The following is a 15,997-nucleotide window of genomic DNA, read 5'->3' on the forward strand; positions in this document are numbered from 1 at the left end:
ATGGCCCCTGAGGTTTTAATATTTATGGGTTAGAAATGATGCATATATTACAAATCATCAACCTTCCAAAAATTGACTAGTAAATAGGTAGAAGAAGGCAATGTTTTAAATATTTATATATATATATATATATATATATATATAATAAATGACAAAAAGTTATATTCCAAAATTCATGATGTTGACTATCTTATAATTTATTGCTTTAAATCAGTTGACTTATACAATTCAAAGGAATAAATTATAAGATGGTAAACATCATGAATTTTGGAATAGAACCTTTTGTCATTTATTCTATATATTGCTCTGTAATCACATTGAGCTTCTTATATAAAGATTGATATATAATAATATATTTCTACAGAAATATACCTATATCTTCTATATATATATAAAAGCGAAAATGTGCGTATGTATGTATGTATGTATGTATGTATGTGTGTTCGCTTTTTGTGTATGTCTACAAAAGATTTTTTTGGTCGTGATTCTTGGTTGGCTCACTCTTTAAAACTTTTTATATGCTGTCTAAATAATAATATCTACGACTAAGGAACTCGGGTCGCAGCTATTTTTAATTTAAACGACTTTTACAAGCTATTTTTTAAATATTACTTGATCGCCGCGTAGCGGAGAAAACAGAAACTAGCTTCCAGCGCAAAACTAGGTCAAACATCACGCGACTTAACTTTCTCACACCTGTTAATTTCACTTTATAAATGTCAACTCAACACACTTGTCAATTCGTCTATTCACATGGTCGAGATGGCTAGGTTGCAGGTTTTTTTTTCCATTTCCTTTCCATCTCCGCGGCAAAGGTTCGAGGTTCAAGCCTACCTTTCTACTAAAAGTTTTTTTTTTTCTTTTACACCTCCAAACAACCGGCCAACATTTTTTTTTTTTTAAACAGGGTTGTTTTGATTTACCCCCCCCCCCGCAACACACACACCTCCAAACACCCGGGCAACATCGGGTACCCCCCTCCTTGCTGGTTTATATATATATAAAAGCGAAAATGTGTGTTTGTATGTATGTATGTGTGTTTGTGTGTCCGCTAAAAACTTTCGACAGACACAACGAAAATTCATAAAGTCAGTATCATATTGAAGCTCCATCCTTCGCTCGCAAAATATCGAAAAATTAGCCAAAAACGTTCATTTTTTTACTCCAAAATCGACAATTTTCGACACGGGGGGTCAACAAAGACGGCCTTCTCGCAACAACGACCGGTTCTACGCATGTGTCAGATGACGTCATGACCTGATTTACTTTAAATAGTTGAAAAACTGACTAAATTTCATGTACGTCGCATTAGGTCAGTTGGTTAGCGCGTTGGTTCATTATCTAAACGTTTTGGGTTCGAATCGTGGTGTCAGATGTCTTTTTTTTTTTTGATTTTTTAAATTCAAATATTGAACCAGTGTTATTTAAGCCATTTTTCACGTAACGTTTGTTTTTCTGGTTTTTTTTTTACTTCGCTTATCCACTCTCGACTACACACCTAAAAACACCCAGGTACCCACCGATTTTTAAAATTTTAATATCGAAACAGGCTTATTTAAGCCATTTTTCTTTTTTGTTTTTTCAATCTTTACATTTAACATCGTTCGTTTGTCTTATGTTAGTTTTTTTTTTTCGATGTTTTGATTACCCCCCCCCTCTGCTTAAGTTTTAACGTGGTTTTCTTTTTTACTTCACTTATAACAAACAAACCTGGTCATTGACCTCATTTGCTGAATAGCTATTGCTTACGTCGTGCGTGCACGTATCAATTTGGTTCTTACTTAAATAAATTCAAACATCTTTCAGTAACTCATTCTGACTGGCTGATTTTATTTTCAAACTTCGCCTCAGGGCCTCGGATTCGACCCCCCCCCCCAGTTTCTTTTTTATTTAATACCACACACACCTCCAAACACCCGGGCAACACCGGGTACACCCGCTAGTACTTTTATAAATCAGAGTCCATTTTCTGTAGGCTGTTTTTGAACCCAGTCAACGACGGGTACTTTTGCTAGTATATATATAAAAGGCAAAATGCGTGTGATCATTTTATCTACGTCTTGTAAAGGCTTTTTTCGCCAGCATTTTCGACGGGGTTACTATGTCAAAGAACTTTTTGTATACCGTCTGAATAATAATATCTACGATTTGCAAACGCGTGTCGTGTCTAGATTTATTTACATCGACTTTTATAAGATTCGCGCTATTTCGCTGCGTCGCCTGTTTGTTTGGCTTTTTAGTATAAATACAGTGAAACTAAATTCAAACGGTTCATGTTCTCGGCTTTCACGCCGAAATGTCCAGAAATCAATCAGCTTTTGATTAATATGGAGTTTCTCCTTATATCAGACAATTGCTATTCGATTTGGACAATCCCCTTTAAATGGTGAGTTGCTCCCCTCGCCCCTTGGGGAAGCGAAAACTGAAAATACTGTCACATCATTGTACGCTCCCGCAATGACCTCATTTAGCGTCTACCTGTCAATCAAACCTCTTTCACTCACTTTATAAGCCTTAACTTAACACGTTAATCAATTTCTCTAATTCGTGGCCGAGACGGTTAAGTGGTTGGTTTTTGTTTCCACATCTGTGTCAAGGCTTCTGGGTTCAATCCTGCTTCCCGGCCAAAACTTTTTTTTCTTTCTTTTACACCTTTAAACACTCGGGCAACGTTTTTTTAAACAGGGTTATTACTTCGCTTATTCTTTAGTTTACCCCCCCCCTATACACACAGCGTTGTTATCTTAAGATTGCAGGTTCAATCCGACAGAGTTATTTATGCCATTTTTTTTGCTGTTTTTTTGTTTTGGTTTTTCCAATTTTTTTAACATCGTTTTTTTTTTAATAATATTTAAACAGGGTTATTACTTACCCCCCCCCCGCCCTACATATACATACCTACAAACACCCGGGCAACGCCGGGTACCCCCCGCTAGTCTATATATATAAAAGCGAAAATGTGTGTATATATGCATGTTCGCTTTTTGTGTATGTCCAAGAAAGGCTTTTTTCCGATAAGCGGTCGGTTGGCTCACAACTTCTTAAAACTTTTTATATCACATATAAATCATAATATCTACGAGTTAACAATGGAGGAAGCCTGTCTATTTAATTTGCTCGAATTTGAAGAGATAAATATTCAACATTTTTTGCTTGCCGCATGTGGATTAGGCTTTTTCGTATAATAAAAGCGGCACTAATTCTGGTGGTATTTTTCCGGTTGCGATCGCCGGAAATGTCCGGAAGCAATCAGATTTGATCAATGTGGAAATATTTTCCTTATATCAGACAATTGCTATTCAATTTGGACAATTCCCTTTTTAGGGGAGCTGGTCCCCCCCCTCCAACATCTTGGGAAAATAAAATAAAAAAAGCGTTGCCACAGTAAATGAAATACTACCCCGCAGTCAAAATTGACCTCATTAAGTCATTAAACATGCACCTGCCAATTCTAAATAGTTAAATAAATTCAAACATGTTTCCGTTAGTATTTTGCGGTGGCCCAATGGTTAACATCGCACGTTTTTTTTCACATTTTAATTTCCAACTTTGCTTTAAGGGTTTGGGTTCGATCCTCATACTTACCTACCAAAACTTTTTTTATTTTACCCCCCCCCCCGTCCCGGAGTTTTGATTTACCCAAAACCACACACACCTACAAACACCCGAGCAAGGCCGGGTACCTCCCTCTAATATATATATAAAAGCGAAAATGTGTGTGTGTATGTATGTATGTATGTTTGTATGCCTCGCAAAAACTTTTAAAAGAGGCAACGGATTTTCAAAAAATTGGTATTATTTTGAAGCCTGACATCTTGGACGACAAATATCAAATAATTGGCCAAAAACATTCATTCTTTCACCCTAAAATGACCAGTTTTGTACAGGGAGAGGATAGCAAAAAATCATTCCTTCATTTTTACCTTTTCTATAACTACTGCGACGATGACGTTATGTTTAACCTAGAAAATGTTGATTTTAGTTTAACTTGCTGGTTTTTTAAACGTTTCATTTTGTCAGTTCATAGTTGTTTGTCTGTTTGGCGTCGGTGTAACGTGTCGGATTTTTTTCCGCCTTAGCCTCGGGTTCAAGCCTACTTCCCGACCAAAACTTTTTTTTTTCTTTTACACCTCTAAACACCCGGGCAATGTTTTTTTTCTTTTAATTTAAACAGGGTTATTACTTCGCTTATTCTTTAGTTTAATCCCTCCTACACACACAGCGTTGTTATCTTAAGATTACAGGTTCGATCCAACAGGGTTATTTATGCCATTTTTCTTTCTGCTTTTCGCTGTTTTTTTTTGTTTTGTTTTGGTTTTTCCGATTTTTTAACATCGTTTTTTTATAATATTTAAACAGGGTTATTACTTACACCCCCCCCTCCCCATACACACCCCTACAAACACTCAGGGAATGTTGGGTATCCACGCTAGTCTATATATATAAAAGCGAAAATATTTGTGTGTGTGTGTGTTTGTACGTCTTGCAAAAACTTTCGACATGGGCCACAGATTTTTGCCACATAGGTATCATTTTAAAGCTCCAACCTTCGCCCGACAAATATCAAAAAATTGGCCAAAAACATTAATTTCTAAAATCATCAGTTTTGTACAGGGAGGGGTGCTAAAAAAATCGTTCCTTCATTTTCTCTCCTCCTGCTACTATGACAATGACGTCATGTTTGACCTAGAAAATGTTGACGTTAGTTTAAACCACCTGCAAGTATTTTTAAAGGGTTAATTTTATCCATTCTTAATTGTGTATCTCTTTGGCGTAGAGGTAACATGTCAGGCATTTCTTTTTTCTGCCTTAGCCTTGATGCTTCGGGTTCGAGCCTGTCTTCCTACCTAAACTTTTTTTCCTCTTTTACAACTTTTTCCCTTTTCTTTTACGTTTGGTCGCGGTTTTGCTTTGTTTTGGTTTTTCCAATTTTTTTTAACATCGAGTTTTTTTTTATAATATTAAAACAGGCCCTCCCTTCCTACATACACACCTCCAAATACTTGGGCAACGCCGGGTACCCCCGTTAGTCTATAAATATAAAAGCGAAAATGTTTGTGTGTGTTTTCGTGTATGTCCAAAAAAGGCTTTTTTTCCCAAGAACCGATCGGTCGCCTCACAACTTCTTAAAACTTTTTATATCGCGCCTAAATGATAATAGCTACGAGTTAACAACCGGGGTCGCCTGTCTATTTAATTTGCCTGACTTTGAAAAGATAAATATTCAACAATTTTCGATCGCTGCATGTGCATTAAGCTTTTTCGTATAAAAAAAAGAAGCGAACAAACTTGCGGTAAAATAAAACACTGTCCCGCACTCAAAGTTGACGTCATTAACTCATCAAAAATCGCACGTTTTTTTTTTCACACTTTATTATTTTCCAATTGTGCATCAAGGCTTCATTTTATTTTAAAACAACCAAAGATTTTTGTTTTCATTTACCCAAAAACACACACACCTACAAACACCAGGGCAACGCCGGGTAGCCCCCCTAGTTATATATAAAAGCGAAAACGTGTGTTTGTGTGTGCACTTTTTTGTATGTCCAGCAAAGGTTTTTTTTCAGGGGGGGGGGGTACCATGTCTTAGAACCTTTTATATACTCCCTAGATTATAATATCTACAATTTGCGAACAGACGTCTCTATCTTTTATTTGAGTGACTTTTATTTTATAAAATTTCTGCTATTCTGTCTTCTCGCGTGTTTGTTTGTGTTTTTTCGTATAAGTTAAACTAAATCAAAAGCGAAGTCATGTTCTCTGGCTTTCCAGCAAGCAATGAGCTTTGATCAATGTGGGGAAAACCCGTCATATCAGACAATTGCTATTCATTTGGACACTCCCCTTTTTATGGAGAGCTATGCAGAAAGCTTCAAGCTTAACTGGCTTGCAGCCAAAGTTAAGTGCGTGATGTTTGATATTCTGTGTCAACTCATTCACTTAACTTTTTAATCATTTAATTTCAACCATTCTCACTTCATCTGCCCTATTAATAAATAGTATCTACAAGTAGGGCTGGCCGAAGAAGACAATGTTTTCAATAAATAAAATTAAAAAAAAAAAGGTAGAAATAAGTCAGAAACTAGCTTGAATAATACATATATTACAAATTATCAACCTTCACTTCAAAAATTGATTAATAAATAGGGTCTTAAAGGAGGGTAGGCAGAAGAAGACAACATTTTTAATAAATTATACATAAAAAAGAGGAGAAATAAATTTAAAAATAAACCAAATTATACATATATTACAAATTATCAACCCTCACCTCAAAAATTGATTGGTCAATGGAGTCTAAAAATAGGGTATGCAGAACAAAACAACATTTTAATTGTATAGTATATAAAAAAAGAGAGAAATGCCATGGAAAGTAGTCAGAATAATACAGACATTACACAAATTCTCTTGATTAGTAAATTCTAACAATTACAAGACGCCTCTCCAACTCCCTATATCCATGACAAATAGCACCCTACCTGAGAATTCTACCTTCAAACTCCTCGGCGTAACATTTGCGGGCAATATGAACTGAAACAAATACATAGAGGACATTGCAAAGGCTGCTGCAAAGAAAGTGGGTTCCCTCTATCGAGCTAGAAGACTACTCATGCCTAAGAGTATCCTGCACTTTTACAAGGCCACCATTCACCCATGCATGGAGTATTGTTGCCACATCTGGGCTGGTGCATCTACCACTAGTCTCTCCCTCCTAGATAAAGTCCAAAAAAGAGTTGTCAATCTAATATATCCCACTTTATCAACTAAGCTCCAGCCCCTATCTCATTTGTTGCATCACTGTGCCTGTTTTACAACTATTTTAATGAAATGTGTTCTGATGAACTCGTTTCACTTGTATCCCCTCAACGTACATATCCCCGATAAACCCACTTAGCAATAAGATCTCACTCCTTCACTGTTGATGTCCCTAAATTCCAGAAAGCTTTCTATTCTAATAGTTTCTTCTCTCAAACAACTAGACTTTGGAATTCCCTTCCTCCTACCTACTTCCCTGGCTGTACTGATATGCAGAAGTTCAAAATGTAACATAAACAAATATCTTGTTAATCTTTCCTAGACATAGCCCCAAATAGTAGCCCCTTACATCCAAGTGGTGATACGATATGTAAAGGGTAAACATGAGTAAAAAAAAAAAAACGGTTTGAAAGTATGGTAGACAGCAAAAGACAATGTTTTAAATGAACCGTAATTGCATTGGGGTAATTGCACCAACTAAAAAAAAGTGCTCTTTATATGAGTGGTTGCCAAAAGAGCACTTTCAGCTAGTTGGTGCAATTACCCCAAAATATGGAATAAGATTTGAAACAATAAGGAAGAAATGGGTTTTAAAGAAGTTCAGAAAATACATATATAACAAATTATCAATCTCAAAAATTCACCCATAAATACGATCTTAAAGTAGAGTAGACAGTAGGTATCTAGTTCTCTTCTACTGCAAGAACTGTGACCTTAGAGTCGGAAAATGGCATTGAGAAGTCAGCACCCTGAGGAGAGCCACTTTGACCTACAAAAAGTGACCGGGCAGCCTTGGCGACATTTCTTGCACCTCTATAAACTAACTCCTTCTCAAAGAAAGAAGCCAAAGCCTGGGAGGATGGACCGCCTAAAACTGCGTCGAATTAACATCCCACCGCAATGAACAGGGACCAGATCATTACGGGAACCCTGATCTCACAAACTGGCTAAAATTAGGGGTAAACAGAAGAAATCAACATTTAAATAAATCTATATATCTATAAAAGTGAAATTGTCTGTCTGTGTGTGTACATTTCCCTACCAAACTACTCTGTCAATTTTCAGTCTACAGACTCGAGATTTGATCTAAGGAGTATTGAGATTTGGGAAAATCTTTTTAAGTGGTTTTTGGCCAGAAATTTGGCTGTCAAGGGGGTCTAAGTTCAATGATTTGATCTTTGAAAACTCTACCAAAGTTCTCTGCCAATTTTGGGTCTAAACTTTTTAAATTTTAGATGTAGGTTACTTGGACATGGATAAAACTTTTCAATTTGATTTGAGCCCAAAACAAAAAATGTTAAGGAGTCAAAAATTGGGGTCTAAATCTAAGTTTAAAAAATTTTTACATTTGCAGTTTCTAGCAAACTATTCAGCCAATTTCGGATCTAAACATTTGAAATTTGACATAAAGTGTAATCAGACATGCAACAAGCTTTTTAAACAGTTTTTGGATGAAAATTTGGCAGCCAAGAGATCAAACTTGAAAGAGTTGATCTTTGTAGACTCTACAAAACTCCTCTGCCAATTTTGGGTCTAAACACTTAAAATTTTGGATGTAGGTTACCTGGACATGAGTCAAACGTTTTAACATATATATATATATATATATATATATATATATATATATATATATATACACATGCACATAAAGTTATGAACAGTACATAGTGCCTGAGCAAAGCCAGGCTGAACTGCTAGTAATATATAAAAAAAAATGGTAGAAATAAGTTGGAAACTAGCTTGAATAATACATATATTACAAATTATCAACTCTTACCTCAGAAACTGATTAACAAATAAGTTCTTAAAATAGAGTAGGCAGAAGAAGACAACAAAATGGGAGAAAAGGGTTTAAAAGTAGCTCAGGTAGTACATGTATTACAAATTATCAATCCTCATCTCAAAAATTACAAAATATTTCTCTTACGAAAGGCTAGTAGACAGGTCACTCGAAAAATTGAGGAACATTATCAGTAAGGGGGAGTGGGAAGGTCAGAGACTAACACGAACAAAGTGGAGACGTCATCTTCTAGTTAGGAGATGACATTACATTTCCCAAAGTTCCCACTACTAGATGGCGTTTTGGATGCTTACTTAGAATTAAACCTATTTTCTAAACACAAATACTAAAAATTTTTTTTTTAGAAATTTTACTATGTATGTACCCATCATGGAACAAAAGTTGTCATTTTTCCAAAATTTATGGAAATAGATAAAATGGTTAACTAAGAAAATCAAATTTTATGACGAACCTAGAGAGGGTTTTTTGATTTGCCATGTTTCATAAATAAGGGGAAGTCAAATCAACCCTTTAATGGATACATTTTCCTATTAAAATTGCTAAAAATCCTAAAAACTAAAAATTATTGTCTATATATATATATATATATATATATATATATATATATATAAAAATACTGGATCAATTACATAACGTTTAGAATATGACATCTTTATCCCGTGACAGGCAAACAAGAATACCAGATGTCATAATAGTTACCAAGAAGGAAAAGCCTTGCCAGATTGTAGATTTTGCCGTGCCAGCAGCCTACAGAGTGAAGATCAAGGAGACTGAGAAGAAGAAGCAAATACATGGAACTTACCAGAGAGCTCAAAGGGATTATAGAAGATGAAGAAAGCCAAAGTAACACCACTAATAGTAGGAACAATAGTGAAAAAGAAATGGGAGAAATTGGAATCGGAGGGATGACTGAGAATATACAATGGATAACAATAATGAAAACAACTGAAATATTCAGGAAAACTTTGAATGTAGAGACTAACACACACAAGCTACAAGCACATGCCAGACATATAGAAACTGCTACAGATGTAAAACACAAAGAAATATCACATGTAATCATGAAAACTGAAACTGTATAATTGTAAGTTAACCTCTTTGTGCCATGCCTTCTGAAAACCTTTTCTTCTTTTCTTTTTTTTGTGTGTCACCATAAACTAGCGCCACACCAAATAAGTGAGGAAAGTCAAGGAGGATGGAAAACGAGAAGAGAAAGCACTAACTGGACCTCCACTAGATGTGTGCGAAGAGGACTAGGACCATGAGGAGGCTTATTGCCATCCAAATTCCAGTGAAGACCAATGGTCACTGCCAATGAGAAATCAGTGGTAAGCGGCTCTTGCGATAATGCAAACTGATTTGCAAAGGTTATTAAAAGAGGTGGAGAGTACTGGAAATCTGGGGAGATTTGTTTATAAGTTCATAACGTTTAGAATATGATATCTTTATCCCGTGACAAGCATGTACATCATAAAATAAAAACTTATTCCGTTTTTTAAATTAGGTTTAACTCTGTTAAAACTCGCTAAAATCGGAAGCGCTGCCGGCTATTCTATAGAAAAGGCTGATGGGAGTTTGAGCTTCTTCCTTTATGAAATTATGTGCCAAATTTGTTTTGGTGAAATACTTTAATTCCTGTTACAATTTCGTTCCAACAAGACGTATCGGTCTTGTTTTGACGAGAATCCAATTTTTAAGGGAAAAATTTTCCCTGCTCATCTAATCTGCAGAATGGTATTCAAAAGAAACTCATATCATTTGTGGTTTAATCCCTTAAAAGTGATCTTTGAATTAATTTTCTGTTTTGGAACCTTGTATGAACTTTTTCTACTTTGTTGCGATAGGTTAAATTGCGAATCTACCTGAACTTTACTTCTTGACATGCCTAAGTCAGGAAGCCAACGAGGCTTCTGCCAACTCGGAGCACGCTTAAAATGCACTGAATTGAATCAAGAAATCTATTCAACTAGCCTGGGTGCCTGACGTTGCCTAGGTGTTTGAAGGTGTGTGTTGAGCAAAAAAAAAAAAAGTGGTAGTAGCCAGGCAGGCTCGAACCCTTATCGCGAAGGAGGAAAAAAAAAAAACGTTTAAAAAAAATTTACATCTTTGCTGTTGCGCCCATCGGCAAACTGGAAGTGACAAATTTTTTAATTAAGGCTAGTCAATCGAAAAGAGTGGATGACTTTTGAAAATATCAGCGAAAAAAGTGGCCCCTTACTGTAGAAAAGTGCCCAGTTGAGGGTGAAGGAATTAATGTTTTTAGCCAAATTTTTTTATATTTGTTGTCCGAAGGGGCGAGCTTCAAAACGATACCGATCTTGTGAAAATCCGTCGCCTCTGTCAAAAGTTTTTGCGAGACATGGAAAAAAAAAAAAAAAAAAGGCTTCCTTGGATACCCACTGTAAGGGTGCCTGTGTGTGAAATTTTTGTGGCAAGAGTTGCACAATCTCCAACCACACCTCTCCAAAGTCAACATTGTTAAATACAAGTGGCAAGTGGAGGTTCAGGCAACAAATGTCGAGATAAGCGAAAAGCACATACAGCATCTAGAATTCCCAAATGGTCACCCATCTGGTACTAGTCAGGCTCAACGTTGCTTAACTTCGGTGATCTGATGGGAACCAGTGTGTCAACGTGATTATGTGTTTTGCGAGACATACAAACATACATACAGGCATACATTTAAACAGACAGGTGAGATTTATATTATAGATTATAGATGTTTCTGGCTTTGTGAATTTTGTGTCTTCAGTGTTTTTTACTTCCGTAGAAGAAATTTCTAAAATTTTAAATAATCACCCGATTTTGTGTCATACTCAGGACGGCCGTCATGCAACTTAAGTAATTGATAGAGTTTGAACATAAGAAAGACAGAAACGAAAAGGTAGAAATGGTTGGGGAAGATGGATTTCATGGTGGTTGGGTGAGGTAGGAAAAAACACCTCCCCCATTAAATACTCTGCCCAGGACAGTTTCTATTTAATTTGCATCAGGATTCACGGTATTTACCTTTCTTCCACTGTAAAAGGATGTGACACAAGGTCGGAAGGTGAGGTAAACTGCCAGCACCCCTAGAGGAAGAGTACCCTAATTCTACAAAAATAAGTGAGTAACCCCATTGGCATTCCTCGGTGAGGGCACCTCAGACAACAAGTCTTAAATAAGCACCCCCCCACCCCAAAGCCGGGGATAAAGGTCTGATGGGTAGACCTCCTAGGACTACCCAGAACATTTGCCTTAGTCCAACAGCTAAAATGGCCCAGTTTCTGTCGGACTGATTGTTGTAGTTGGAACCTCGATAGGCGTGCGATTCACTTGTGGCCCAGGACTCTGGCAGATGCTACCACACCAGGTCAGAATGGCTCTGAAAGTGGTGGTAATTAAGGTAATAACTCAAAACTCCTCAAGTGGGGTCCTCATTAAAGGGGGTGTATTTTAAAGGTCACAATCAGGACCATGAAAACACTGAAACAAGATGGTAAACATTATACGGAAAGACTTGTTCTCCTATGCCTACAATAATCAATATTATTATGCAACGTTTTTAAAAAAAATATTTAAGAAATAAAGTAAATGTGGTAACAGGGATGATGGTTCCTTTTTAATAAACAGCTAATATTCAAGCGAAAGCAACATAACTCGATTAATGTTCGAATATTTCAAACGTCAACGTTGTCCTATTTAATAGTCATGGTAACGGTCAATACAGTGACGTGCCTTTCGTTTTCATGTAGTTTGGTGAATAACAAGTGCGCGCTAATGGCGAAAGCAATGACCAGCAAGTGGTTATTTCCGCTACTACGGCGCAATTGGAAATATTTACATGTACTGTAACTACTACTACAATAACAACACAGAGTTACGCAAAAAGAAGGGGGAGAAGAGTGAGGACTTAAGTTTATGAATGACCCAACCACCATAAAGTGCATGTTACCTTTATTTTCGCTTTTGGTAAAAATAGGGACCTCGTGCTTAAAATTACGCATTATCTTTTTGCGTAGGTGGATATGACTCTATTTGCACGAATAGAATGGCAGGACGCAATAATAAAGTGTTTAAGGTTCAATATTGCCTTGCTCAAATTTAAAAAAAAATAAAAAGTTGTTATAATTAAGTATCATTAAAATTAATAATCAATTTATCTTTTATTTTGCATTAACGAAATAAATGGAATGGGGAGGAAGGGCGGGGACGGCGGTCCCCTAATTACTTTAACATTTTCCGTTGGTTATAAACGTTTGTTTCTTATGATAGTTTTTTTTTTTTTTTTTTTTTTTTCGTTTTGTGGATATTTTCTTGTTTTTCTATTTCGAATTAAAATAAACAAACAAACGCATAACAAGATTCTAAAAGCGAAATAAACTGCAACGAATTCTTCAGGTAGGAGAGACAAATCGACAACAGCGTTGAAAGATGAATGTGTGTGTGTGCGCGTGCGCGGGGGGGTAATTAAACGTAAATTATTTTAAAGAAAAAAAAAAAAAACAAGAACGGGAATTAAAATAAAAAGTTTAAGCTTATTTGTATAAGTATACAGATTTATTGACTAGGTCCATAAAGATTCGTAAAGTCATTAGTCTTATCCATTGATTAGAATTCATTTGTGTGCTTTGTAAGGAGTATTTGGGCTAAGTGTTACTACGCATCCCGAAGTAAAGAACCCTCATTAAATCCTAACACAATATCTAGTTAGAAAACATAAATACAAAATAGTTAAAAAAAAAAAATAAATAAATAAATAAACAAAAATAAAATTAGAACTAGAAAACATAAAAATAATTAGTTTTCTTTTAGAAATACGTATAAAGTACCTTATAAACCTTAAGAAACGAAAACAAAACAAATGGCCACAAAAATATGCTTATTATATATACACACATATAAGCAAATTGAAAACATCAAACACTGACATGTTTTATTTATGATTATATAAAAAGAAAACAATCCTATGTTGGGAATTATTTCAGTCTTTCTTTTATTAATTCACAGTTTGGATCGAGTAGAAGCAGGTAACCTCAGTAACCCCCCCCCTCCAATAAACAAACACAATACGTACGAAAACGAACATAATAAACCCACAACAATCCCATTTTGACGTCATCAAATTTATTTATAAAATAAACAATTATCACTCTACTTTTTCGGGTAGCTTAAAAATTTCACTTGAAAGTTCACAATAATGCTATTTCGGTATCCGCACGAGGCGCACGGTTCCTTCTTAAATTTAACTAATAAAATGCTTCTCAGAAAACCAATTTCATAATTAAATCTTATGACTTTTTACATACATTTTCTGAACGAAATCTCAATTGAGACTAGTATTCGATTTTGAAATAAACGAGCCAAAAATTGATGTCTAAAAGACCAACAGTTATTAATTTAATTTATTTCTAAATCATCTTTTTTTTTTCTTCTTTTTTAAGTGACAATCATTGAACCCGGAGGTTCAATATCGAAATCTTAAACATAGGATTTCCGTCTTATGATACTAAAAAATTAAAACCACTTCAAGTAGACACAAAGTAGGTTTTTATTGTGGAGAAAAGTCAGCTCCCCACCCCACATAAAGGAGCAGGAGCACTCTAGATTGGAACAAATATTTCAATTCCTTTACTCTTGAAGGACTTTTACTCCACTGGGCGAGGACAGAATAGACTAACGGGTAGCATCAGAACAGATACTAAATTTTGTATTTTCATGTTAGTTTATTTGATTACGAGCTCCTTCTAGGGTTTTGGAAATAGACCGCCATACTGAAAGGTACTTTAACTTCACTCAGGGTAATTGGATGAATATATTTCATTTTGATCATCAAAGGGTTGGCTAATACTAGTGTAAAGTTTGCGTTCATATCAGATATTCACGAAAGGGGAATACAATGTTTTGTTTTAGTTTATAGCGGGGAGGTGTCGTAAAATACGCTTAAATATATTTTAATTCATGCAGATTTTGTATTTATTATTACAGAGTCAAGTAGTTCCTATTTGCAATGTCTCCCCACGGGACAGAGTTAGACAGTAGACACCAGGGTCGTTTTTTAATGTGGAGAAAAGGAACAAAAATAAAAACTGTCTCAGTCGTGAAGGATTCCTCCTCCACTGACAGAGAACAAGAAACTGAAGTGCACTGCAGCACTGCAGCATCTGAAGAAGGGAATCTTCAGTCAAGTAGTTAGTAGTCATAAAGATTATCAACAAAAATGACTTGGGTACCATAAGCTAGAATTGAAATAAAAACATTTAGCGCTCCAGTCGCGTTTCCTACTGTTTGAGCTATCGGCAGACAGATAAGATCTAAAATTAAATCACTTCAAAGTATGAATGAATTTGCGCATGCGCAAAAGCAACAGAAATATGTCGGCAAGTTGAAATGAATATTTTGTATTTCAACTTGCCAACATATTTCTGTACACATTATCCATCCAAACAAAGATTTTACTTGTTATAAACCTTCCTTGGTGTATGATTACTATTTCCTGTTAATTTCAATGTTGTGTGACCAGTAGTTTAAGAGTTTATCGGTTAAATATTTTCACACACACACATATACATCTACTGCTAATTTGAAAATTATAGAATTAAAAAGAAGAAAAAGCATGTTAGAATTCAGAGTTTAGAGTATGAATACGGAGGTCCTTAACGAATTCCGAGAAACGCCAGGTGTGCTTCAAAAAGGTGTTAACGACTACACATTTACCGTAATTTATTTCAATTAATAACATTTCATTTTAGTTACACACACCCTCTCACACGTAATCAATGCAAATAACATCCTTGCGCTGAGGAGAGTCCGGGACTCTCAGAGTTCCACTTCAAAAAATGAAATGTAAACAAATAATATGGCGTAAAAAGATGTTCAGAGCAGTAAGTCCCGGGCAACGCCGGGTCTTGAAATACATAAATAATAAACATAGAGAAGTAAATTATAAAAAGAAAACATTAAGTAAAATGTAATCAAAGTATAGTATCTGTTCGGAGAACAATGTTCCCTGATAATATTGCTTCATCTATCCTGTAATCGGTCAATGAAGGAGAAATCTTTCTAGATTGAGGCAGATTTTATTCTTGTCCCAATCCAGAGTGCTCCATTTTGAGGATCTGGATTTCCCCAGATTAAAAATTGATCTCGTATCTAACTCTGCCCTCGCGTAGAGAGGCTTAATAAATGCGGACAAGAAAACTTTGGTTGGACCGTTTAGGATATCTCCAGTTTCTTGAAAACAGTATCTCGGCTAGGAGCGAAGTGTAGAGTCTGTTCTGATGCTACAATTAATGTTTTTTTGTTTTTTGTTTTCCTTTGTCGGTGAAAGAGAAATCTTTCTAGACTTAGGCAGATGTGTGTGTGTGTGTGTGTGTGTGTGTGTGTGTGTGTGTGTGTGTATTAATTCAGAGTGATCCTTTTTAACTGTCCCTCGGAGAAAGGAAGAGCAAGTAAAGAGGAATC

The 15,997-nt window shown here is 35.7% G+C and overlaps 1 protein-coding gene across 2 annotated transcripts in view; it reads right to left on the bottom strand.

Annotated features, from left to right (window-relative positions):
• The window catches only part of LOC145268335 (menin-like), a 117,071-nt gene that overhangs the window by 96,955 nt on the left and 4,119 nt on the right, over positions 1-15,997 (bottom strand). The gene's annotated exons all lie outside the window — the stretch shown is intronic.

The sequence above is a fragment of the Euprymna scolopes genome, chromosome 43 (assembly GCF_053919585.1).
Source record: "Euprymna scolopes isolate OS-2025 chromosome 43, ASM5391958v1, whole genome shotgun sequence".
NCBI classification, from domain to species: Eukaryota; Metazoa; Mollusca; class Cephalopoda; order Sepiida; family Sepiolidae; genus Euprymna; species Euprymna scolopes.